Here is a 24,531-nt window from a genome sequence, read left to right on the forward strand (position 1 = left end):
AAGGGAGCTGTCTAGCAGTTCTGCTGGTGCTTGTCTGTAAGATTTTGTTTGTGTGTTTGGGAAGCTCTGGCATTTTATAATGTATTAACAAGATACACTTCGATACAATGTGTCTCTGTCGTGTTAACACTGTAGTTTACTTTATAAAGAGGAAGCCAAAATGTTACAGCTAAATGTGACCTGTTTGCCTGGCTTAGACTCTACCTGTTCCTGTGGTTGTAGTCACCTCTGTGTCTGAGAAACAGTACTGCTCTGAATCTCAATATAACAAAGTATGAACAGAACAATATTATCAGCTGATATGTCAGACTGCATATTTCTGTGCAGTCTCTGATGGCATCCACCTATTGCAACTGTCAGAGTGCTCATATAAAGCCCAGGTGTCTGGAAAAGCCCAGGCTTGTACAGTAACTGCTGTTTGATAGAGGGACACTACAGTTAATATGGAGTCATAGATTTCTACTGACCTCCAAGAGAATCTTTGTTAACATCTTGTTTAGTCTCTTGGGGAATTCAGGTTAAGGATTAACTTGTTAATGTCTACATGCAACTTATTACAATAAATAGGCAGCATTTGAAAATGGGAAACTGAATTAAGAACTGACAGTCTCTTTCCAAATTGAGACCTTGTATTAATAGCACATTTGAGCTTAAAGTTATTATTTCATTTTATGCCATTTTGTTTTGATTTTTTTTTTTTTTTTTTTTTTTTTTTAATGCCTGGAGTCCTTGCAACCTCTCTTTTCATGCTCTTTCTCTATTCTCACAAGTGAAATTGTGAGTGAAATTAGTCCTCTTCCTGTGAAATATGTTTGTGAAGATTATTGCTTTCATATTTTAAGGTTTCACAACAGAAAATGTCCTTTTTAGACTTTCTGAAAATGTTAACTAAAACTGTAAAGCCTCAAAACTCCTTTCTACAGGATTGGGAACTGTGGGAAAAATTCTTAACCAGTTCTCTGCCTAGCAAAAGCAAATAATGGAAAGTTCATGCCAAGTTTAGATAGCTTTCTACCCAGCCATCTTAATTGTTCTGTTTAATGACTTCAGAACTATCATGTTATGAATGTATATGATTATCCATGGAACCTTCTAAATTAACAGAGACCACTAATCACCTCATACTAGCATTTTCCAAAAAGAAAATACAAAAAGCTTGTGAAAGGTCTTGTGTCCACAGATGAAGGCATGTATAGGTGGAGTTGCTCCCAGTAGAGACAGAATGCTTCTTGGATACACAGATGTCAGGAGAAAAATCTGGTTCTTGCTTTGTGGCTCTGGTAGATCATTACAACATTTGTGAAAAAACTGCCTGGTGAAATGCAACTTAACTGCTGTTTATGGGGTAGATTAGTGTGTCATTCCAAGCTGTTGAATTGTAGGGAAAAGAGCTTCCTATCTTCCCTTTGTTCCCAACTGTAACTATAAATATATCACTACTTAGATAAGGTTCTCAATGTGAGCTTTGCACAGAAAGCTGGAGTTTAGAAGTGGTGTTTCAGTTAATAACTTCTTGGATCTGATACTACAGCTACCACAAAACAGAAGGCCTGGTTTATACCCTGTAAAGCAGCAGAAGCAAGGCTGCAATAATTTTCATAATTATCTTTAGTAGCTGTCTGAATTTTGTCATGTTATGTTGCACAAATATTGACATAACCGTGTGCTTATGTACCACAGGAGAAACCCTGTATGGATGGAGCTGAGGTTGGATTGGTTTGGGTGTGGCCACTTTGAATGTGTATGCAGCACAAACATCTGCACACCCAGATGTGCACATAAATCTGTTATAACATTGTAGTGCTGCATGGTTTGCTTTTTTTTTTACAGAAGAAAAATCATGGAATATAAAATTTTAAATTGGATTTCTTTCAACTTTTTCAGTTATTCTTTTCAAAACCAATTGGTTGGTCAGCGTATTGAGCTATGGTCCAATATGGCCTGATTTGAGAAGACAGCTATTGATCATCTTTTTTTTTATTGTATGACCCTTTGGGGTTTTTTGGGTTGTTTTTTTTTTTTTTGTTTTGTTTTGTTTTGTTTTTTGGCAAAGACAGCATGGTAGTTGCATATAATGGCCCAGTAGTCATTACTCTTCCTTGAAAAGAGAGCAGAGAGGTAGATCTCATTTGAAGTCTCCATTACATCCACATAATCAGGCGAAGTTTTTAAGTCTGACTGAATTTAATAGTGTGAAATGATGACCTGTCAACATTTTCAAATGGCCTCAAGGGGTCTGATTAAAACAATACTTTACAATGAAATCTTTTCACATTAATTGAACACAATTTATAGAATTGTGAAGTGCTCCATTTTTACAACCAAGCAGAGCCTCTAAATGAATAGTGAGACCAATATTGTGAAGCACATGCTGTTGAAAGTCTTGTGTATTTCCCAGCTGTCCTGTATCAGTAATGATGGGATGTCTGATGCATTAATGAGCTTTTTTTTACAATCTGAACGTGATATTCCTCTGTCTTCCTTTCCTTTTTCCTTGCCTGGAATTGGCCTTCTATGTCACCAGTGATAAAACCTTAGCTCTGCCTTACATCCCATTTTATGGCTGGGGATAATAGTATTTCTTTTCCTCATAACAGTGTTGAAGCTGTAAAAGAGAAAGGGCAGAGCTCAGGATCTGTAGTAATATGGGCTTCTTATTCACCTAATCTGCGTATTGAATGTGGCTTGATATGTACTTAAGTAACTGAGTTGGTCTATTTTAATAAGTGTCTAAACCATAAAAATTAAATCAATATAATTATTACCAGAAAAAGAATAAAGTAAGCACGCTGGAGTCATTAGGAAGGAACTTCAGCTATTTCCCTTGTACAGATTTGAGGCTAGGAAAAGCAGACATCAGGGACAGGAGAGTCAAATCAGACCTCTTGATACTAGGGAAACAACTGTGAAGGCCTTAATCTTTTGATCAAATCTGTCGAGAGAGTCTGTGGCTTAAAAGGAGCTCAAATGCAAAGTGAATTCTTATCGGTTTTTAAAGAGCATTATTATTAAAAAGCATTTATTATGTGACTTGCCATACTCATGGCTGTAATAGGCCACACTGTGCTTCTCATTGTGTTCATAGAGCTTGGCACAGAAGAGTAAGTGTGTTCTTAGTGTTAGGCCTGTCTTTAATCAAAATTATATGAACAGACTCATTGTAATACTTCTCAGAGTTAAGTCTGTTACATTATTGATGCTAATATATAAAAAGGTAATAAGTTCAACTAGCTATGGATTAAACTGCAAATCAGAAGAAAAAAGTTAAATGAACTTAGTGGATCTAGTATCAACTGCATAAGGAATTTCTATAAAGTTGGAAGCCAAGAATCTTGGCATGAACTCTGGTTTCAGTGCATGTTTATGCATGGCAAGCTGCCAGGCCACGTTCTGAGCATTAACTAAGCTGTTCCTCTAAGTTTTATTGCTTACAGAGTTTCAGTTCAGGCTATCATGTTAAAACCCCCGTGCATTATGTGCCTGGAGATGCTCTGAGGCTGTGCCTGCTTAAGAAGCAAGGCATGAAATGTCATCTGTGTGTATAAGTTTCTCAGGCTTATTGTGGGTAAATACTTGCACACAGCTCTCAGCAGCACAAATAGTTGTGTTATTAGATGAGTTTCTGGATTTCCCATGCTCATCATAGACTTCCATGCCTGATACAATCCACTGAAGAGACAATGTTGGCTCTTATTCATGCACATCACCTTCCTGAGCCTGTAAGTTCCTCCTCACACCTGATCAGAAATGCAGGGAGAGGAACTGAGTGACCTGTATTGTTTCTGCTTTGCTACAGGTGAACTGTTGGGTTTTGGACTGGCTCTTCACACTTCTGCACTGCTTTTCCCTTTGTTGCACTTACCTTTCTTTGATTTGTTTAGCCCCAAAATAGAAGTGTGGTAGTGAAACTTCATAGCAGTTGGAAAACATGACCAATACTGAGAAGGGTTGGAATGCCAAGCAGGCAGAATTGAAAGACCTTAAGAACTCAAGTAATAGAAATGAAATTAAATTTAAAAGTACAAACTAGAAGGTCATGGAATTTAGAGGTAGCATGAACTTATTCTGGATTCTGGCAGCTCAACTTGAAATAGATGAGAGGGAAAACCTCTGTACTTTTATTGATTTTCAAACTTATTCTAGGTAACAAAAGTACTTCTACTCTAAGGAGAGCAAATATATTGTAAGAATGCATAAAATGGTAGATTTCTGATTCTGTTGAAGAACTAAAATTGTGCAATCTACAGAAGAGAAACCTAAATTAAGAATATCGTGAGCACTTCTGATCACCAAAATTCAAGAGATACAAATTTTTATGTAGCTGGTGAGCCAAAGGCCTTCCAGCATCACAAAGGAAAAGGACCTGCTTTAAAATATACTGTTAGCTTAGACATACGAAGTTGATTGTGTAAGAGTAGATTTGCTTTAGAAGGTTAGAGGGACAGTAGAATTTGCCTTGCATGGTTGAATTAAAGAAGTAGATAATTGGTGACAAAAATAACCTATTTCTGAATTTAGGAATAAGGTTATTACTCCAGCCACAGTTACATTTTAAAGCGGTGTCTTAATGAACACTTAAGTTTCAATTTGTTAACCTGTATGTTAACAAAAAAAGAATATGATGTAGGAAGCTGTAATAAAAGAACCTGGAATGTGTCTGTTCACTAAGTTTGAAGTCCCTGCAGATGGTTGTCTTGTTCCCTATCCATAGAGCTTCTAGTCTGGTGGAACCTTTGGGGGTTTTGAGGTAACAATCTGTGTAGTCTGGGTTCCTTCTGATGTCTCTTCCCTGGCAGGTAAATGCTTTCAATGTCATCTCCCTACCAAGGACTCAACCAATTTCAAGACATCACCTGATACCCTAGATGCTAAGGGAAAGCTACTTAGTTTGGGATTGCATTTTTTTTCCTTTGTTGTCTTTAGATCTATAGGCAAAATTAGGTATTTTTCTGCTAACAGTTACCAGAATATTTTCTACTGTCTTCACCTCAAATGTGAGCACAGATTTTTCTGTGCTTCAGTCAGTTATCAATATATAATATTCCTGGCAAAATTGTTGATGTCCTGCTAATTATGTAGCAGAGAAGATGGTCATAAGGAGGGTGTACAGTATGCTTGAAGGAAACTTACTAGTTAGGTAATGGATATACCCAGTCAAGTGAAGTGGCACACAGGCACCTCAGGCTTGCTTCCCAGGAAATAATCATTCCAGCCCCACCTTGAGATTTAATTGAGGGTGAAAATTGTGTGTATGGAGTCCAGTGGATCAGGACAGAGTTGAAAGGTGATTTATAAGTCTACCCAGATGCTCTTAGCATAGGTTGTCTCTCTGAGCAGTGCTTACTCCACAGAGGGACAAGGCTGGAATATAAATGTGATTGAAAAGTACAGCTGAGATGTGCTTGTCAAAGCATCATGAAGTGTAAAAGAATAGCAAATCATGAGGCTGGATCTGTGCAAATGTAGTTCATAATCAGAAGAGATATGCTTACTGAAAATGCCCTTCTCAAATGTGACACTTCCCTTCTGCAGTGGACAAGGGGAAACATAATGGCATTTATGTCAGAATAATTAACATGGAAGGTACAGAAAGACAACTTTTTGTGATTAACTGACATTTATCCATCTTCCCCAGGAATTCCCTAAGACTCCAAAGCTAAATAGGTCAGTAGAAAACTGTTAGTTCCTGTACCATGTATTTTAAATTATACCTTGAATAGTTTCATAATTTCTTCACTTAAAGAAATGTTCTGTAGGATACAGTCACAAATCATATCCCTGCTGTATAGTTCTGTGGATTGAAGTTTTCACTAATATGTTTTACAGGTTTTTAGAGTAACCATTCATCATGTCAAACCATGTAACTGTAACATAAAATGGATGGATTGAAAATAGTCTAGGAAGCTGAGTTCTGATGTCTGCTTGTGTAACCACTGTTATTAGGCTCAAGTGTCCATGGGTAACTAATACTAGGTTTACTTCAAATAAATTGTTCGGGATCAGGGTTGAGAAAATCAGGCTCATTCTCAAATGCCAAAAGTTTAAGCTTAGTTATAATACTGTGTTTTGAATCAAGAAGGTTATGGCTTTTTTTTTTTTTTTTTTTTTTTTTTTGTCGTCCCAGATATTTTAACTGTTTGCTCTTTGTGTATGGTTTTAAATAGGAAGCTAGAAATATGTAATTTTAGTCAGCACATCTTTAAGTGTGTGCATTTTTTTTTTTTTTTTTGTGGCTAAAACCCCTGCATTTGGGGTGAGGCACCAGAGGTAAAAGTACTTATTTTTTCCCTTCATGAGGGAAATGGAGATCAAATATTACAATTAGAGCATGAAAACTCTTTTTAGGTAACATCTCTTTATTCAAGGGCTGTTTGATCATTTATGAAAATAAATTATTTATTATTTATTAAAACAAATTATTATTTACATAATGAAAAATTATATTAATCCAAAAGAGTTTGCTTATGTTGAGGGTGATAACCAAATTCTTGAAGACTTTTCTTGAGGCTTGATTCTTATATTCCTCATCTTCCTGTTCTCTTAGACAAATAACAACTGTACATGAAAGATCAGTTAGATTAAACAATTCCTTCTGACTTTCAGAGGACATTTTGTACTTGGAAAAGGCTGAAAGATCAGGTGTTTGGCCAGAATTAATAGAAGCACCTTGCTTGAAGTGAAGAACGGAAAAATGAAGCTATCTGAAAATCAAATATCTACAGTCTACAATGTACATATTTTATAGATTCCAAACAAGACAAGAATGTGGAGTTGAAAAAGAGCAAAGGCAACGTTGCTGCCACCAGTATCAGTTTCTATATTACCTACATTTCACTGGTTCAGCTTTTCACAGGGCCTAAGTTACCAAGTCCCTGAAATGTCATCATCACTCCAGGGGTTATCCTCCCTGGGTTTGCTGTTGCAGGTTGGCAGCTAAAAAAGAGTCACATATTTGGACCAAATTATGTCCAATAAGTTGCAACGCTAAGATATGATTCCATATTCAGTTTACAGATAAATTGCTAAACTACTGAATAGAGATTTTGACAGGGAGTAAATTGGTCTTTATCTGTCACTTCTATAGCTCAGTTTGTAATCCTGGATAACAGGAAATCATTCTCATTAAAGAGGTACAAGGGGCATCAATTAATTCTGTGATCTTAGCTGTCCTCTTAATGAACTTAGTGTCATAAATCCACTTCACTGATTGCTTTCTCCTGGGCAGGTAGAAAAATGCTTTATTAAAAATTCCTGTTGAAGTAACTATATTCAGATCAGCTTTCGAAGAGGGTTTCAGTATATCACGGGCTGGGGATTGATAGTGGCACTGATACTGATCTGGCTACACAGGTTATTTTAAAACTGCCTGATCAGGAAATTCGGCTGCACATCCAATTTCATTTGAAATGTCACAGTGTATTCTGTGAGGAGCTTTTATGTGCTTTTCAGCCTCTGCAGGCTGAACAGGAGATTGAGGTAGAGTCAGCCGTGGTCACTGGATTTGGGGGAGCATTGCTTAACTTTTAGAGAATGGAAGGGGAGGGATGCTGAAAATTATGATTGCAGGAGTAAGAAGAAATGAGGGAGTTGATTTTTAAGGAAGTGGAAAAAATTCTTTTTAGAGTCGTGTTTCTGTTTGTACAAGGGAAGTTGAGGTACTTGGCAGAGTTTGATTGCAGCTGGTAAATATTAATAAAAATGCATTTTAGACAATTTGGCAATGGGAAAAATACTGACTTGTACGGAAACAGGATTGTGCTGCGCTGTGAACACTGATTTCTAGGACGATTCTGATAGTCTTTCGGTGTTTGCGTATGGGTCCGGACCTCCCATGCTGTAAACCCCTGGCTCTTTGCGCTCAGCGCGTTCCTGCGCGGCCCCCGCCCCGCTGAGCGGCCCCGCCCCCGGGCGCTGTCCGGGGCTGAACCGGCCCGGCCCCGCCTGCGGGGAGCGATCCGGGGCTGTACCCGACCCCTGCCTCTCGTGTCCGGCCCGCAGGTTCCGGGGCCTTCTCTGCTGCTTCTCCAAGCACTTTCCCGAGCTGGTTAGGCGTACGGAGAGGTACAGCTACATTAGACAGATGTGGAAGCGGAGGATAAAGCTCGCTCAGAGTTATCCATCAGGCTAGTGCCACAGCTAACAATGAAATGTATGCCGTGTAAGTCTCAGGACGGTGCTCTCCTACTGAGCTCTGTGCTGGGTTGGAATACAGAAAGACAAAGCTTAACAGGTCTGCAGGGTTCCCATTGGATAGATTTGCCAGCAGCTGACAGCAGTGCTTATTGGGTCAAATGCATTTCATGTTTGATAACATAGGCTTCACTCAAAGTATACAAGGGATAAATTTTGGCCTTTTTTTTTTTTTTTTTTTTTTTTCCAAGTGACACCAGGATAACTGACTTTTTTGATTCTAGCTAGATATTTATTTATTTAATATTAGACAGTCACACCTTTTGTTTGATATCATATGGAAGCAGAGCCAGGCATTTCCTGTTAAAGCAGACATAATATGCAAAACTTGTTTTTTTACCTTGTTTTATTTTAATATTAAACTACATTTGGTGAAGTTGACTTAAAAATTTTAAATCTACTGTTCTTTTAAACTCATGTTTTGTATGGCTAAGAAAACTTTTCTCGCATAAAAGAACACCTTGTGCTGCCTTCAGTAAAGATACCCATAGGCATGGGTTAATTAGTAATTTAAATATAGAATTCTCTTCCATATTCCTTAAATGCAACCATTAATCTCCACATTATGGTTCACTCAGTACAACAGCATCCAAAAAGAAATTGCCACATTTAATTAGAATAACTATAAATTGGAAAAATACTGTACAACTATCAGTTATGTGTATAACTGCATTTCTGCAGCATTAAGAAAAGAGTTGAACCAGATATATTTACTCATGAGGAACTATGTAGTAATTCAGAACAATGGCCACAGGTTTATTAATCTCCTCGAGCTTATATAACAGTTAAGTTCAATACAACAAGATGCTTAATGGTTTATTTTCATTAGAATATAGGGCAAGATAGACTGAAATTATGATTGTTATGTGACACAAATGTCTAGTTTTACATCTAGTCTCCATTCCTCTCTACAGAGCCTTTGATTCTCCTCCTGAAGAGGTGTTTTGTGTATTATGCCTGTGTCTTATCTTAATAAATGTTAAAATGATTGATAGAGGCAAGATTTTGTGGCTTATAATGAACTTCTTATAACCTGAGATTAAAGGTTTTGGTTTTGTTTTTTTTTTTTACCTCAGAAGTAGTGCTGTTAGAGATGTGAGGAGGCTTTTCTTATCCAGGTGCAAAGACTCACAAAGGAGAAAATACAACTGAATATCATAAGTAAAGAAACTTTAATGGGTGGCAATGGACAATTTTTGAGCAGGGAGAGGAGAGCAGGAAGGGATATAAAGATCATACTACTGGGGTCTAGTTGGCCACCCCTGACCTATGCAGTGTCTGTTCTTGTGAGCAAAGCTCCTGGGAGCCTCCACTTCAGAACCATGTGAAATTCTGGGAGCAGCTATAAACATTGTCTTGCTGAGGTTTGGACTCCCAAGCAGTCACTGCTGGCTTATTGCCCGATGAGGAGCTATCAACATCTGCCCTCGTGTGATCTTCCTACTCTGTGACTTGGGTGGCAGCTTGAACTGCTTTTCATTCAAGGTAAACTGTGAAGGTGCACTGTAGAAAAAATAGATGTGCTTTTATCACTGTTTTCCTTGCAATGGAGTCATGGATATCTGTAGCATTCAGAGTTAGCAGAGGAACAGATGGACAAAGCTTGTTTTAAACAGCATCCACTGAGTGAGCATGTGCTGCTGCAAGCTTCTTTGGGCAGCAGTGTGCTCTGTTCCTACCAATAGTGCTCTAATACAGTGGTGGAGTAAAGTAGGAAAAGAATTTGGAACAATTGGTGTAATTTAGTGTGTAGGACATATATAAAGCATGGAGAACATGCAAACTTTCAAAACATCTCCAGGATGCCAGTTTCTCATGATGCACAAGGATGAGTTTAGAACTTTTTCACCCTGCATAGCCGAAACCTGTTATGTATGCTTTTTTTTTTAAGGGCAAATATGAAAAAATGCCCATTTTTCTTTTCCACTGTCCTTATTTCTGTGCAGAAGAAACAGTTCTGTTCTCTGCTCAAATTGTGGTCAATATTGTACTGTAGCTTGTTTTTAAAAAAACATCAAAACAAACCCCCTTACATACATATATATATATATATATACACGTGTACGTATATACTACTTGTGCTGCAGTTTCTCAAAGCTAAAAAACATGAGAGGATTTTGTCAGGGTTTCACTATGACACTTGTTCCACACAGAAAGCCAGAGGGCAAACCAAAGTGGTTTCTTTTGGTCTATGTAATCTTTTTAGAAAGCAGTGGTAGCCCTGCAGGCACAATCAGAGATCTTGGATGCAAAGGCTGATTGATTAGTTGCATCATTCCATTCCCCAAATTAAAAACTTAAAAATATTTTATTTTAAGAAGATGTAGGAGCATAGAGGAGAACAGAATGTTGCTAAAGAGAAAAATACTCTAAATATGTTTTTCATCAATAAAGCAGAAAAATGGCATTCTCTATCTGAAAGGAGATGGATGGATTATTGCAACCATCCAATCTAGTCAAGATCACCATTTTTTTTTTTCAAAAAAAGATAAATGAATCCATGTTGAGATGTTTATCTCTGTGAGATGACCTGTATTTACCTTCAAGTCACAGTGAATAGGATATTCTCTTAGCCTCTGAAACTATTTTATATCATTCTTTCTCCCTGCAGACTCTATGGGTACAGATATAAAATATTTCCGTGGAAATAGTGGTGCCATTCCCTCTGTTCCCTCTATGTATGGAATATTTTTGGGCAGTATCTATAATAGCTACTAAAATGGTCTTTGATGGCACCTATTTTTCTCCTGTGCTGAACTATAAATACCTTGTGAATTGTGTTTGATTTTTTTCATCCTAAACTCCCTGTATCTCTTCACAAGTAATTCTCAGAATAAACATGTAGTTTTGTGTTTGCCCAGACATCTTTCTCATTGCTAATTTTCATGTAAAACTGGCTCAAAAAATTTCCAATATGAAAATTAAAGTTTCCAACTCTGCCAGTTACTTCACAAGACTGAAAAAATTGTCTGTCCATATTCAGTTCAACTGACATTTTTTAAAAATTCTTGAATGTATTTAGTTCATAAATTACCTCAATCTTGGAGTAGAAATACTTGATCATGTAGAAGCCAACTTACTATAGCTGTCATCTTTGCAAGCATTGCTGACCAAGGCAAATTTTATACAAATAATCTTTATCCTCAGTTGATGTGGTCAGTAGGAGAGCTAAATTAAAACATCTCTGTCAGTCTGAGGTCTTTTTTTGGAGACAATCTCTGGGCCTTCTCAGTATGCTGCTCTTGTTAAGAATGTTTTGCTTAGACTAGAAAGGTTCATCTGAAGTTGCTGCAGCTGTGCTGTTTGCAACTTCAACTGCCTTGAAGGGCTGAAGAATTCCATAGCATTCCCTATAATAACAGGGAATTATCTGCTGTTTCTTTCAGAAAAAAATATAACTTGCACTAATGTGACTGTGCAAAAAACTGAGGAAGAAATTAAGACCACTTAACCCACTCCCCCAGCACTGCTGGCAGTGTAGTTTTTAGGACTCTTTATTGGGTGGCTGCAGATACTTTGAGAAAGCAGAGTGGTTGTACCACAAGAAGGGAAAGGGAGTTGGAAACCTGCCTTGTTATTTTTTAAAGGATCATTAAGTTACTCTGCTCAGCAGTAGAACAAGAAAAATAGGCCTGGTGTTGTGCTACATAAAAACAACATGAAATCCAACAACAAGGAGAAAACAGCTCATTGTTAACAATTTGGGGGAATGACAGGAAGGAAAATAAAAAGGAATTTTGTAAAGCAAATTTTCACTTGCTGCTTACAAAGCATTTCTTTCTGGGGGAAAGGACAATGCAAGTTGTTGCTCACTTTTATTCTAAACCACTCTTTAGGGAACAAATTCCTGATTTGGATGAATGTCTGCCTTCCCAAACTTTCTAGCAAAGCAAATATACTGTTATCTCAAAGTGTGTAGGGTTTACACCCTGCTTCCCTCATGCAACTCTTCTTTTCCCATCTCCTTTACAAATGTCAGCAGCAGTGCTGGGCCTTGTCCTGTTGGCCATTTCTGAGAACTACAAATCCTTTTTATAGTGCCCATCCACAGCCACCACATAGGTTGGGAAGTGTCTTCTTTTATATTCCTGCATGGAGCACAGCAGCTCCCTAGCCTTGCATCCATGTTTTGCAGTTCATCACTGCTTGTAAATCTGACACTGATTTCAGTGCTGTGCTTACTTAATGCTGCTCCCATTATCTTTTGCTTTCACATGCAGACAGTGCAAATGGGAAAAGCTGAGTGCTACAGGATTAGCTCCTCCTTCATTTCAGCCTCAGCATTTGTGTTACATAAATGGTTTTATTTTTAACTTCCAGCTTTGCCTCTCTGAAAAGCACTGCAAAAATGCATGGATTTTTTAACCTCTGAAGTCTTGCTTGTACTCTACTGAATGTAGGAGAAAGAAGGCTGGTTTTCAGAGATAAACCTTAGATCAAGCTTCAAAAATTCACAGTAAATTCCCAGAAGTGAGGGAGTGGGAACTATTGCTGTAATTTGGATAATAACAATCAGAAAATGCCAGACTAAAAGTCACAGCCAGCCTCACTTAACAAATGAAATGGCAAACTACCAACCTATGTTAAAAAGAATATCTGACTGGTGCTTCTTTTGTCCCTGTGCAGTTGGCAGTGCTCCTAGATTGGTGCCTGGAAGAGCTCTGAGACGTGGTCTGGGTATGGCTGCACCTAAGGGGACTGGGCCATTAAATCATTTTGTGCTTCTGACAGATTTATTTTGGAAGCAGTGGGATTTCTGCTTGTCTCTCTGTTGATTAGGACTTCTCTGGGAGAGGAATCTTATTGTGCTTGTGACCTAACTGGAAAGGATCCATGGGCATTTTTGAGCATTTTGGAATGAATGCTCGTTTGCTGTATGAAGCACTAGTGTCTCTCTATATAAAGATGTCTTCTAAAGAATGAATTTACCTTGGTCTCTAAGACCTTCTTAGTCATCAAAGACATTCCTGTGCAAAAAGCATTCCTGTGCTTGTGTTACTGTTATCCTTGCTATCAACTAAAGTAGACATACTCTATGATTCTGTTTTAGTTTCCTCTTGGAAATATCTGGTATTCTGTCTGTTCCTTTACTGTGCTTTGCAGTGAGATAGGCTGTGAGGGAATCTCTTGTAATATGTTGAACTTTCTTTTGGACATAATAGACTGTGATAGCCAAGGCCAAGCTCTCATGATTTCTGGAGATAGTTTAGAGAAAGTAAAAACAATTAAATGTTGTTTATTTCTCCTTCTGGTGACTTATACCTATTTGAGGACCATATTTTCCTCAAGCTAGATATCTGTGTAAAAAACATAGAATATCTTGCTGCTCCATGCAAGGTTGTTGGTATTTCTGAAAGGGCTGTTGCTGGTATAGATTTTTCTTCAGGCAGTGCTCTCTCCCTTTGGAAACACTGTATTGACATTTAAAATTCTGCATTTGAAATATTTATCAGCAATATAGGGATAGCTGAGGTATTCCTGAAAGAGATTTGGTTCATGTTATATTTTGGTTCATGTCTTGGGTAAGGAGATCTTAGTAGAATTGAAACATCTTGGATTACAGCATCTAACTCTGGATCCATTTTGAATGAATGAAAAGAATGACAAAATATCTCTGAAACCTTTTGATGGGAGAAAGTGCCTCCTTGAATTGTCCAGCTAGTTTCCCAACTAGTCTGAACAGTCTTTAAATCTGTAATGGCTACTGGGGAGAAAGGATTGAGAGTCTGCTGACCATCTGGATTCTTCAGGAATTAATTAGCCACCAGATAATGCTGTTTCAGCACTACCAAAACTATGGGTCTCTACAGCCCTTTTCAGACAGGGGCTTGACTCTTGGCCTTTACTTAAGACTTGACTAAGCACCAAAAGTGTCACACAATGCTTTCAAAATATGATCTTTCTGTTCTTTAAGGCTTCCTGCATGGTCTCCAGATTCTCTGGAAGCCATCTACTCTTATTTATCTCTGCAGCTGACTTTAAATAAGACCCCAGCTCTCAAAGAAAGCTTTCTAAAGGCTTTCTCCTCAAAATGTTGTTAGCAAGATATACTTAAAAATAAACTGGTTCTCTATTTCCCTCCTTTCTAGAGTGAGCTGAGAGGACAACACTGGTTGAATCATCCATCTGAGTCAGGCAAACAGCTGTCATTGTTAGATGTGAAGATGAGCTTAAAAGCTGTCATTTGCTTGGGAGTATTTTATACTTGACTCACTTGTCCAGTGAAGGGGAGCCTCTCACATGGAAAATTACAATGAAGCCATGTGTTGTGGTAATGACTGTAACTCTGCTGCTGAGAAAGCTTTACAGAAATCTTCCACCTCGGAGCATCTGTCATCCTGAAAATCTTGTTTTGGCACTTGTGCACAAGCTCTGTGAGGTCCTGCACAGACAGCTGTGCAGTCCTGCTCTCAGAATGCCTGTGCAAGTACCTTCTCTTTCCCAGTTGTGTGCTGCCTGGAGCCATTCACTGTTGCTTCTGGAGTGTAATTACAGACCACAGGCTCATCCTGACATCTAACACTTGATCCTCAGATTCATGGGTTTTTTCCTTGCTGTTCTACATCTCTTTTCTTATGCTCTGTTTTATATTTCTGTGTCTCTTGTAGTCAACTATGCAGCACCTTTTTTTACTTTGCACTTCCCACTTTATTCTTTCTTCTCTGTCATTTCTGTTCTTTCCTCCATTTTTCTAGTGTTTATCTTTCTCTCCTCCTTTTTTATAGGTATCTTCTATATATTCTTCCATTAGCCAAGTCCTGTGAGTTTGTTACCAAATATTCTTAGCCAGTAAGTCACAGCAGCACAGGTTTATCCAAACCAATGCTGTCAGTCTGGCTCCTTGGAATTGTATCCTATTTATGGGTGGAATCTCCTGATATGTTTGATCTTGGTATATCTATGAATATGTGGTGCTAAACAAATGGTTTAGGATAACACTTGTCCATAAAAACTTGGATTATTGACTAAGTGGTACATAGATACCAGATTATTAGGAGTTTGGGTTCCTAGGAGAGTGGTGTATAGCTCCCAGATCAGTACAGTCTTTTCAGCAAGTTTATAACCTCACTAAAGTCATTAATTTTTCTGTTTGACAGGATATCATCAATAAGTGCAGCTTTGTCTGCTTTGAAAGTAAATTGAACAAAGCCTCCTGGAATGTTGCATAAAGGACAGGCTCTAACATAAAGCATCTATACTCATTTAATGTAGGAAACATTGGTTGTGTGTAAAGCAAGTTACAGTGTATTAAAGGCCTGCTTGAAAGCCAAAGCTAACTCTTTGTACAGAATAGTCATCATTTTATAGGTGCTACAAAAATTAATAGATTTTGTAAATGTCATACTCTGTATCAGGGAAATGGTAGCCATACCATTGTTATGTAAAATATCATAGAATTAAAATGCATCCTTTTGATTAAGTCAATATGATGTCAACTAATTTCTGTAGCCACAAGTACTGAGCAGACAGCATAGGTATGTTATTTTTTCAATAGCATGCCTGAAGCTTCAAATAAATTGCTGTTTATAATGAAGTTGTAACCTCACCCTGATAAAGCTTTATCATGTTCAGATGAAAGATACTACTTCAGCATATTTCAGAAATTCATAATAACCCCCCTAGGCTCTCTTATCTTCTTCATGGAAAACCATAGTTTCTACTTATCTGGTCCACTCACCTGTCAAATCAGTTTTCCTGAGAGCTTGGAAAAATGAAGTGTGAGATGTGGCACTGCCTCTTTAAGCCCCACTCCCATTTTTCTGAAAGAAAATCTACCAAAGTTGTTGGTGTCCTTCCATTTCACGTGTAGACCCATCCTGTAACCACACGGATAAAAGTCTGTGGTATTGCCATTTTCCCCAGATGGGTTCTGGTTGTCCAACAATTCCTTTTTTTATGTTGATGTTTAGACCCAATGCAACCAGGACACTTTGCATGACCAGTAAGCTGGTCAAACACTTGGGCTCCTCACACTTTGAAACAAAATAAATACATAACCTTTCTCTTGCTTTTCTACTGGTTTTATCAGCTGCCAGACTATGTCATCTATCTCTTCAGTTGCCTTCTGGTAATTTTTCTTCTGAGGCTTTTCTTGTGTAAGATACAGGAAGATATAGCAATCTGTAACATCAGCTGGAGCTTTATAACCAGCTTACCACCAGCAGTCTCTTCATATCCATCTCTACTTCTCTTTACATACTTCTGGACAGTGCTGTTTCTAACGGGAACAAACAGAAAAACTAACTCAGTATGAATTTTGGTCACTGTAAAAATACATTAACAAGTGTATTTAATATGTAGACAGGATGCTTCAAGTTTCTAAATCTGCAAATGTTGAAGTATTTGTTCAGCTTTGGAAGAGTAATGGTCGAGAACTTGGTGGGCTAGCTTGCATGTTCCAAATTAGGGTCTTCCTGAGCAGCTTAGATGTTTATATGTTGATGTAATAAAGTAATAAATACATTGCCAAAGGGGTAGATGTGTTTGAATGCTAGAAAACAGTATTTGGAAAAAATTTTCTAGTGACTAAACTTTCACAGAATTACAAGAGCTTTACCTGCCTTTGAAATGTAGCTATCTGCAGGGTAGGATGTAGCAGCTTGTCTTGCACACAAGAATTAACCTGACCTGACCCAGCAAGGTTTGGTATCTGACCAGATCACAGTGTGAGGCTGTGGGGCTGCAGGCAGACCTGGAAATAAGCATTTTTAACTAATGTCAATTCCAAATAAACAACTGACTGCTGTAGGAGATACAGAATGTGCTACTTTCTATTTTACTTTGTGGTATCACAAAACATATTTTGTGAGATCATGGGTATTTTGACGTGTAGCTTTTATTGAAGTTGAACTTGCCTTCTCTTTTTAGTGGGGTTGATACCTTGCTATGAACCTACTTCAATAGTTTTTTATTATAGGTCCATGACAGTATTTTCTCTCCTCAGCTTAGTGCTGTTAAATTCTGAGTTCTGGCAGAGCTGAAATATTAGCCATGGGAAGAGCAGCTTTCACCTAAAACAAAACTTAAGGTTGAATGTGGTTGAATGCTTCTGTATCTGATGTTCAGCTTTCTTCCCTCTGTTGCTGATCAAAATAAAATCAAATGCTTACTCCTCAACTTGAACCTCTCCCAGTGTTTTCCAATTTTTTAGCCACTTCTAGATATTACTTGTAATTTTCAAGTGTCTGGTGTTTAAGGTTGAAATTGTGGTCCCATTGAAGTCCGTCAAATTTACCTTTACTGGAGTCATGTTTTCCCTGTGAAAATGTTAAACCTCATACATTAATTTAAAACTTCTTTCCTTCTAAAGACCTGAAAATAATCCTCTCAAGAGAAACCTATTTTGTTTCAACATGACTGTGTTCTGCTATATGTCAGTAGCCTGAAGGAGAAAATTAGAGATGTAGGTTTAAAAATATCATTTCAAGTCAGAACACAGGAAAACTATTGCAAGTGGCCTTTAGAAATTGTTCTAAACGTGCTTTGCTGCTGTGTCTGCTGCCTTCCCCTTAAGCTGTTCCTGGTACCTGCCGTGGTCAAATTATTATCAAGTGACAGATGTTTCTCAGTGGCAGATGTTGGTGATTGTGTGTTTTTTCTTCCTTTCTTTTGGAACAAAAGTTTTTAAATTAGATTTTAGCAAAAGGTCAATTTGAAGTTGTCAGTTGATAAAATAAGCTGCATTATTTTTGTGGGTTTCATTGTCATGTCATAACTCTAAATAGATATCAAGATCAATACTCCCCTTCCCTTCAAATATAACCTGTCAGAAAAACTCAGATTGCTTTTCATCCAGCACAGTTGTTTGTCTTCTATTAACAGTGGGTATCACTGTTCTAGTGGCTACTCCTTGGATTCTTTTCTGCACTTTAATAGAAGATTCCCTAAGCATGTGTGTCCTAAAGTCCCTAAGATATGTCATATCCAGTACAGTATGAACTCAAAATGAATGGAAATAGTAACAGCCTCTAAATACAAGGGAAAAAAGGGGAAAAAAAAAAAGGGGGGTGGAGGGGTGTCTTCTCTAATTGACTTTATTCCCTGTGATATTGGATTTGTTATGGTTTACTGTTAGCATTTCATCTGACAACTCATTTAAAGTGCCCCAAATATAGTACTTTGTACTGCTTCAGTTTGCATTCCAACTGCATGAGAATACTAAAGCCAGAGTTTTGAATGATCTATTGGTATTCATAGTAAGCTTCCAGGTTTTCCTTTGAAGAGGCTGCTATGATGAATTTCAAACTTTTCATCCAGGTTTCCTTAAATTGTGTTATACTTGGCTGTATACAGGAGAAGTGTATACTTCTCATCTTCTTAGAAATAAAACTGTATCCATTCAAGTGTGTATTGCATATTCCTCAGAAATAATTTCATAATAACAGTGATTCATATAAAGGATGATTTTCATGAATTTTTCTTGTGAGAAATCTACAACTATACTCAATTATATTGGAGCATAAAAATAAATACATAAATAAATAAAAGCTGGTGCAAATCCCCACATCTTCTTTCTTCTCATATCTTCTGGAAAAAACTGTAATGTTTTTGCTTTGTGTGTGATGGCTTAAAAAAAAATTCTTCACTCAGGTTTTCTTCTTTTGCTCTGTATGAGCTCTTATCCACCATAACAAGATGTTGGCAGAGATAAGAGTTTGCCAATGTGACTGAAATGGCTACATTTGGCCAATGGTACTGTAATTGGTTTCAGAATTTGAGCAAAATAATGTGGCTGTGAGACATTTATGATTAGAAAGAATTAATTCACTCACTTGTACTTTACAGGACATCAGCATCAAGGGAAGGTCATAAAAGGAGAAATAAATACACTTTCTTCTGCTCTACAGCAGTGTGTCACAGACATGGATGCAATGGACTCCAAGTTTTAGGCTTTGTAACCCAATCTGGTAAATGTTTCCAAAGCAGGAACACATGGATTTTATTGAGAGATTGGCAGCCTTGTGGAAAGAGAAGGATCATGTTAAAAATTATCCTCACTTATTTTTCTTGCCTGGATCTGCCACCATGGTCTGTAGTGTACTTCCTCTAGTCTGAATTCCTTTTTCATAATAGTATTGCTGCTTTGTAATTTGTGAAAGGAAATTTTTATTTTCCAATTAAGTCTGATGCATCGACATTAATGATCAATACTACAGTATTTGGAAGTGCCTTGCTTTTCTTTTCTCCCCCTTTTTTCTTGCCTCTCCATATAATTACTTTCTGATTTAAGGTTGCTATTGATCTGTTATACATTTGTCCTTGGTCATTTTGCTGCGTTGTTTCTTGGTGTAAATAGATAACTGTTAAACATGAGATAAGAGGGCACAAGTGACACTTCCCATTATACAGCATACCACTGTCAGCTACCAGGAAACATTTCCTCCATTTGGAAGGAACCCCAGTGGGTTATCTTTTGTCATGGGGACTGTTCTGTGGTATTTGTTGATGTGTTATCCTGGATGATAATGGAAATAAATTATTTTCAAATATGCTTAATTATACACTAGCAATCACTTCTCTACAAAATGTATTTACTTACCTGTCCATGGCTTGAGTGGAAGGTAAGAATAAGGTAGTTTAGTATGAAGGATTTCTTTTTGCTGGCTTTCTGTTTATGTGTGCTGGCTTTAGGAGATGCTGAGGAACTTCTAGGTATTTGGAGAAGCTGTTCTCTTCTACAGTTCTTACTAAATTCTAGTCTGTTATTTCCTTGTAGTTACTTCTAGTGTTTTGTGCTGTGATGCAACCCCAAGGTCTGTGCTGTGACAGCTCATTTAGGTACTGCACACTTGAAGAACCTCATAAGCCAGTGTCTAGATCAGCCCAGAATTCTGCAGCTAAATTCAGCAGTAGCAGTGACTTGGGGAATGTGTTCTTTCCCACTACCTAGGAACATCCTCATGTCTGATATTGCACTGTTCACACCCAAGGGAGAAATCCACTTCAGATGAAAATGCCTTTGTAAATTAGCAGGTAAAGAGGGGTGTTCTTGAGTGGACAATACAAAGGCTGGTCACTGATCTGGAGTGCTTTTTTTTTTTTTTTTTTTTTTTTTGCCATAGGCCTCAAGAAGAATCCCTGTATTTTTCAGAAACCCCATATTTCTTCCTGTCTGAAAAGCCACTGCAGGCAGGCAGGAAATAGTGGCCATCTGTCTAGAAGAATTGGAGCTGAACCACTGTCTCTTGCTGAATGAATGCTAAAATCAGCAAGCCTTGATGAAATTAAACAGCAGACCTTATGAAAACTGAGTAGCTGAGTTTATTGTCTTTACTGAGCCTTTTGTTAGCCTTTTCGTGTATAAACATTAATGCATTCATCCTGTCTCTTGCTCTCTCATTGAGAAATGAAATCTAATAGTATTTGAGAAATTGTAAACATCCCTGGTCATCAGTGAACATTGTGCTCTCCTGGTGAAAAAACACACAGAAAGTAGCACCGGCTGACCTGGTGATGCAAATTTTTCTAGGGGTGCTGGGAAGGGGGTAGGTGAGTTGAAGTGCAGGAGCTGTAATTCAAACCTCACAAAGAGAGCTTGAGTTTCATCTAATTTCTTCTGTTCCTTTTAGAAGTTACTGAAAGACCCCAATTTGTTCAAAGACGATCATCATTCTGGCAAATTTCTTGCTGAATTTAGTGTGGGTGTATAAAAGCAGAGTTCTTTTTCTGGTTGTATCAATCCTGTTAAACAATGGAAAGATATTCAAGAATTTTTCTGTCCTTAGCATTCTTCTCCCTACCAATAGGTAGCAGAGAGCCTGTCTTCAGGGTAGCTGACATCTTTGTGAATCCTGGAGATACAGGTGAGAGCTGAATCCTGGCAGGAGTTGGGACAGAGTGCCTCTCCAGCAACTGATAATGAATCACAGACTGGTTTGAGTTGGAAAGGACCTTAAAGCAGTTCCCCACCCCACTGCATGGGCAAAGGCACCTTCCACTAGACAAGTTTCTCCAAGCCCCATCCAATCTGGCCTTGAACACTTCAAGGAAGGGAGCAGCCACAGCTTCCCTGAGCAGCCTGTGCCTCAGTGGAAGGGTTATGCTGCTCTATTGCAAAGTGAAATAAAGTTCTTGCCAGCATGAAGTTTTCATTAAAGCCATGATTTAGCTCGTATTTCACCACTAGAGCCACAGAGGTTTGCAAGGAGAAATTGCCTGTGGCCTCAGACAGAAGGAACTGGTTTGCTTTCCTGTAGGACATGCTTGTCAAAAGTAGTCAGTGTTTGCTGGAAGTTTCCAGACTACAATAAATCTCCCAGCAAGTTCTTCCTTTGTTTTTGCTGCTGCTGGAGGCAGGACTCAGCTGTATGTGGCTAGGAAGCCAGGGTGGAAGTTGCTTCTGACTCCTTTTTCAGTGACTTGCTGCAGGATGGTTACCTGAGAGACCAAATGCAGCTAGACCTGACATGAAAGGCTCTGTAGTGAAGAAGGAGATGGGATGTCTAGCAGGCTGCTTTCAGTGAGAGGTCATTGGGAAGTTTAGTTTGAAACACGGAGTACTTGCTGCCCTTCAGGGGAAATAGCAGCATTCTTTATTTTATAGAAGTCCTTGGTGTAAAACACTTGGTTCCTACACTGTTCCTGCTTTTCCTTGGGAGAGATTTTTCATCTTTATTTGGATTCTGCTGTGAGGCCGATTCTGCTCATCACATGATGCTACCTTTGGCTGCTGATTGTCTCTCTGGCTGTGTCATTCTCCAGGATTTCTTATTCAGAAGAAATGCCCTTTCATGTCTGTCCTTGTGGCAGTCACTGAGTATCCTGCAACAGGGATGGGACACAGACAATAAAATTCAACTCGTACTGTCTGGAGCCTGATGAATTTAGCTTTGATTTGATGATAAACATTAGAGACACTTGGTGTCAAAGCATTCAGATTCATCTGCCTGATATTTTCTAATGCTCAGGAATCTAAATGTAGAGCTGGTTGATATGCTACATATTTTCCAGTTTTGCAGTATGGAGTAGCATGTCACAAATCACTGATCTAGGATATTCTCATTTTCTGGCAAAATAGCATAGAATATGATATATTTAGGCAAAATATATCTATTATATCTATATCATAGAACCAAACTATGATCTTCTGCTATTTTGCCTATATTGCCATGCAAATAGAAAGATGTACTGGCTGCTTAATTAGAGCAAGCTTTTAATGAAGACAGTGAAAGGAAGCAATAAATGGAGCAGAAGCAAGATTGAAGTATTGCTTAGAGCAAATTGCAGGATAAAGGCTCAAAAATGTCCTTTTTAGGTCTTTGATTCCACAGAGGCTGATCTGTGCAAGGTCAGCAAGAACTTGGTTTCTGTATCCAGTTATGGCCTGTTCTAGTCCAGCAGAGTATCCTGTCAGTCTGGAGCTGTGTGATATAAGGAGAGTCTAATTTTATCCCTTCTTTTTGAATATATCTCTGGCTGAAGCATCTGGGGTGGCAAAAGAATTTATGCAAATGATTTGAGCCTGAGCAACAAACTTCTGTCTAAGTAACTATCTTGTCATACTCAAGGCTCATAGTTTGTGGCTCTACGTATAATGGCAGAAAATCAAATGCATCAGAAATACAAATTCATAGCATAATAATAAGCAATGTTCCAAGTAATTTGCAGCAACCTATAGCTGAAGAGCAATATAACTTTGATAGCTACTGCAGCAAGGGTTTTGCAAGTTTATGGAATTCCAAGATGGCAATAAAGTTGTAATAATTTTTTTAATCAGACACAGATTGGCAAGAGACAACTCTGAGCCCAAGGGCTCAATAAATGAAGCTACAACGACCTACAAATTTCCTTTCATTTTGAAAGGTTTTTAGGTAAGTGGCAGCATTTTAAGCATGCATGCAGGAATGAAAGAATGAATATTCAGCTTGCATTCAACCCTGAGTGTTTGGATGTTGTTTGGAATTGTTCAGCAACAACCCTTGTTATTCAAGGGCTAAAATCTGCAAGCCATCACCACCTACCTTTTTTTCCTTTCTTTCTTGTTTTTATTTTTATTTTTAATTTTAATTTTTGTTCTATTATAAAGAGAACCTTTATTATTTCTGGGAAAAATCCTAATGCAAGAGACATACCTTTGTGGTTAAACTGGTAAAGTTTGCAACACAGAAGTTACACTGTTCCTACAAAGGTATTCTGAAACCAAGAGAACCATCCCATTTTTCATTCTGATACATTGTTGATGTTAAATCAAGGTGAAAACATTTTCTTGATTTGCAGTGTATTTTCACAATGCAACACGTTAAAATAAAGGTTGATTTCAATTTTATTTAGAGGTCATTATAACTTCCTTTTAAAACAATGCACAAAGCAGCAAATTCCCAATTTGTAGTCTACCATCTGTAAGTCTTACTGGATCTATTTAATTAGGTTTCAGTACAGCATCTGTAGCACTGGTAAATTCAAATAATTAAGCTTCTTGTTTTCTTGTGTATTATGGGTGTCACAAAACTATCTGCTGTAGAGCAGATAATTCCTTTTGGTAATTGGAAGTTCTGTCATGAATTATTTCCCCATTTATAGCTATTAGAAATTAAAAATAGTTTTATATAATTGGGTTCAATATGAATTACCTTTTGCTATAGGTTCACATTTTTTGTATATTTTTCTAATGTAACTCGTTTTTTTTTCCCTTCTGTTAAATTTTATGTTTTCCCTAAATGATCACATTGCTGCTTTATCAAAGCAGCTGAAATACTGTGGTCTGTGAGAAGAAGAAATGGAGTAACAGAACCAATGTGGCCCAGATGTAAGCTGTGTTAGATTCATCCCAAAGCATCACATGTTTTGCCAAGATTTGAGCTTCTAAATGCATTTCAGTAAACGACAATTTCTGTTTCATTAAAAAAACATTTCAAAAATAAAGAAAATCCAAACAGGCAATATCTGGAACTTGCATTTCAGTTCTTGGTTCAAGGGTTAGCTCTGTAGTAGGTTGTTTTCATAAGCAAATCCTTTGGGAAGAGATTCAAATGGGATCTTTGGGGGTTTCATGGGATAACAGTTGGTGCCTGGGACATCTGAGCCCGAGTGCCTGGCAGATGCCAGGGTTACATGATATATTCTGGGTGGATCTGAAGTCTCTCTGTGCTTCAGATCAGCTCAGAGTCATGAGGTGCAGGTGAGCCCAGCTCTGAGGTTGGCTTTATCAGTTTGTTTCTGTCACTGCACTAATGCAGTTGTCTGGCTTCCTGTCAGCTCCTGGCTCAGTGAGCTCATGTCTGCCTGGAGTTCACAGTTTGGTTTATCCACCCAAGGCCAGCAGCCCAGCAGTGCTGGTATCACTGTAGTGGGAGAGGCCAGAGCTGAGAAAGGGCCTTCAGAGACCAGTTTAACTCTCTTAAT

General features: G+C 38.0%; 1 protein-coding gene across 1 annotated transcript in view; it reads left to right on the forward strand.

The window, feature by feature from the left end:
• The window catches only part of SPOCK1 (SPARC (osteonectin), cwcv and kazal like domains proteoglycan 1), a 241,998-nt gene that overhangs the window by 1,609 nt on the left and 215,858 nt on the right, over positions 1-24,531 (forward strand). The gene's annotated exons all lie outside the window — the stretch shown is intronic.

Source organism: Heliangelus exortis, chromosome 15, assembly GCF_036169615.1.
Source record: "Heliangelus exortis chromosome 15, bHelExo1.hap1, whole genome shotgun sequence".
Lineage (NCBI taxonomy): Eukaryota > Metazoa > Chordata > Aves > Apodiformes > Trochilidae > Heliangelus > Heliangelus exortis.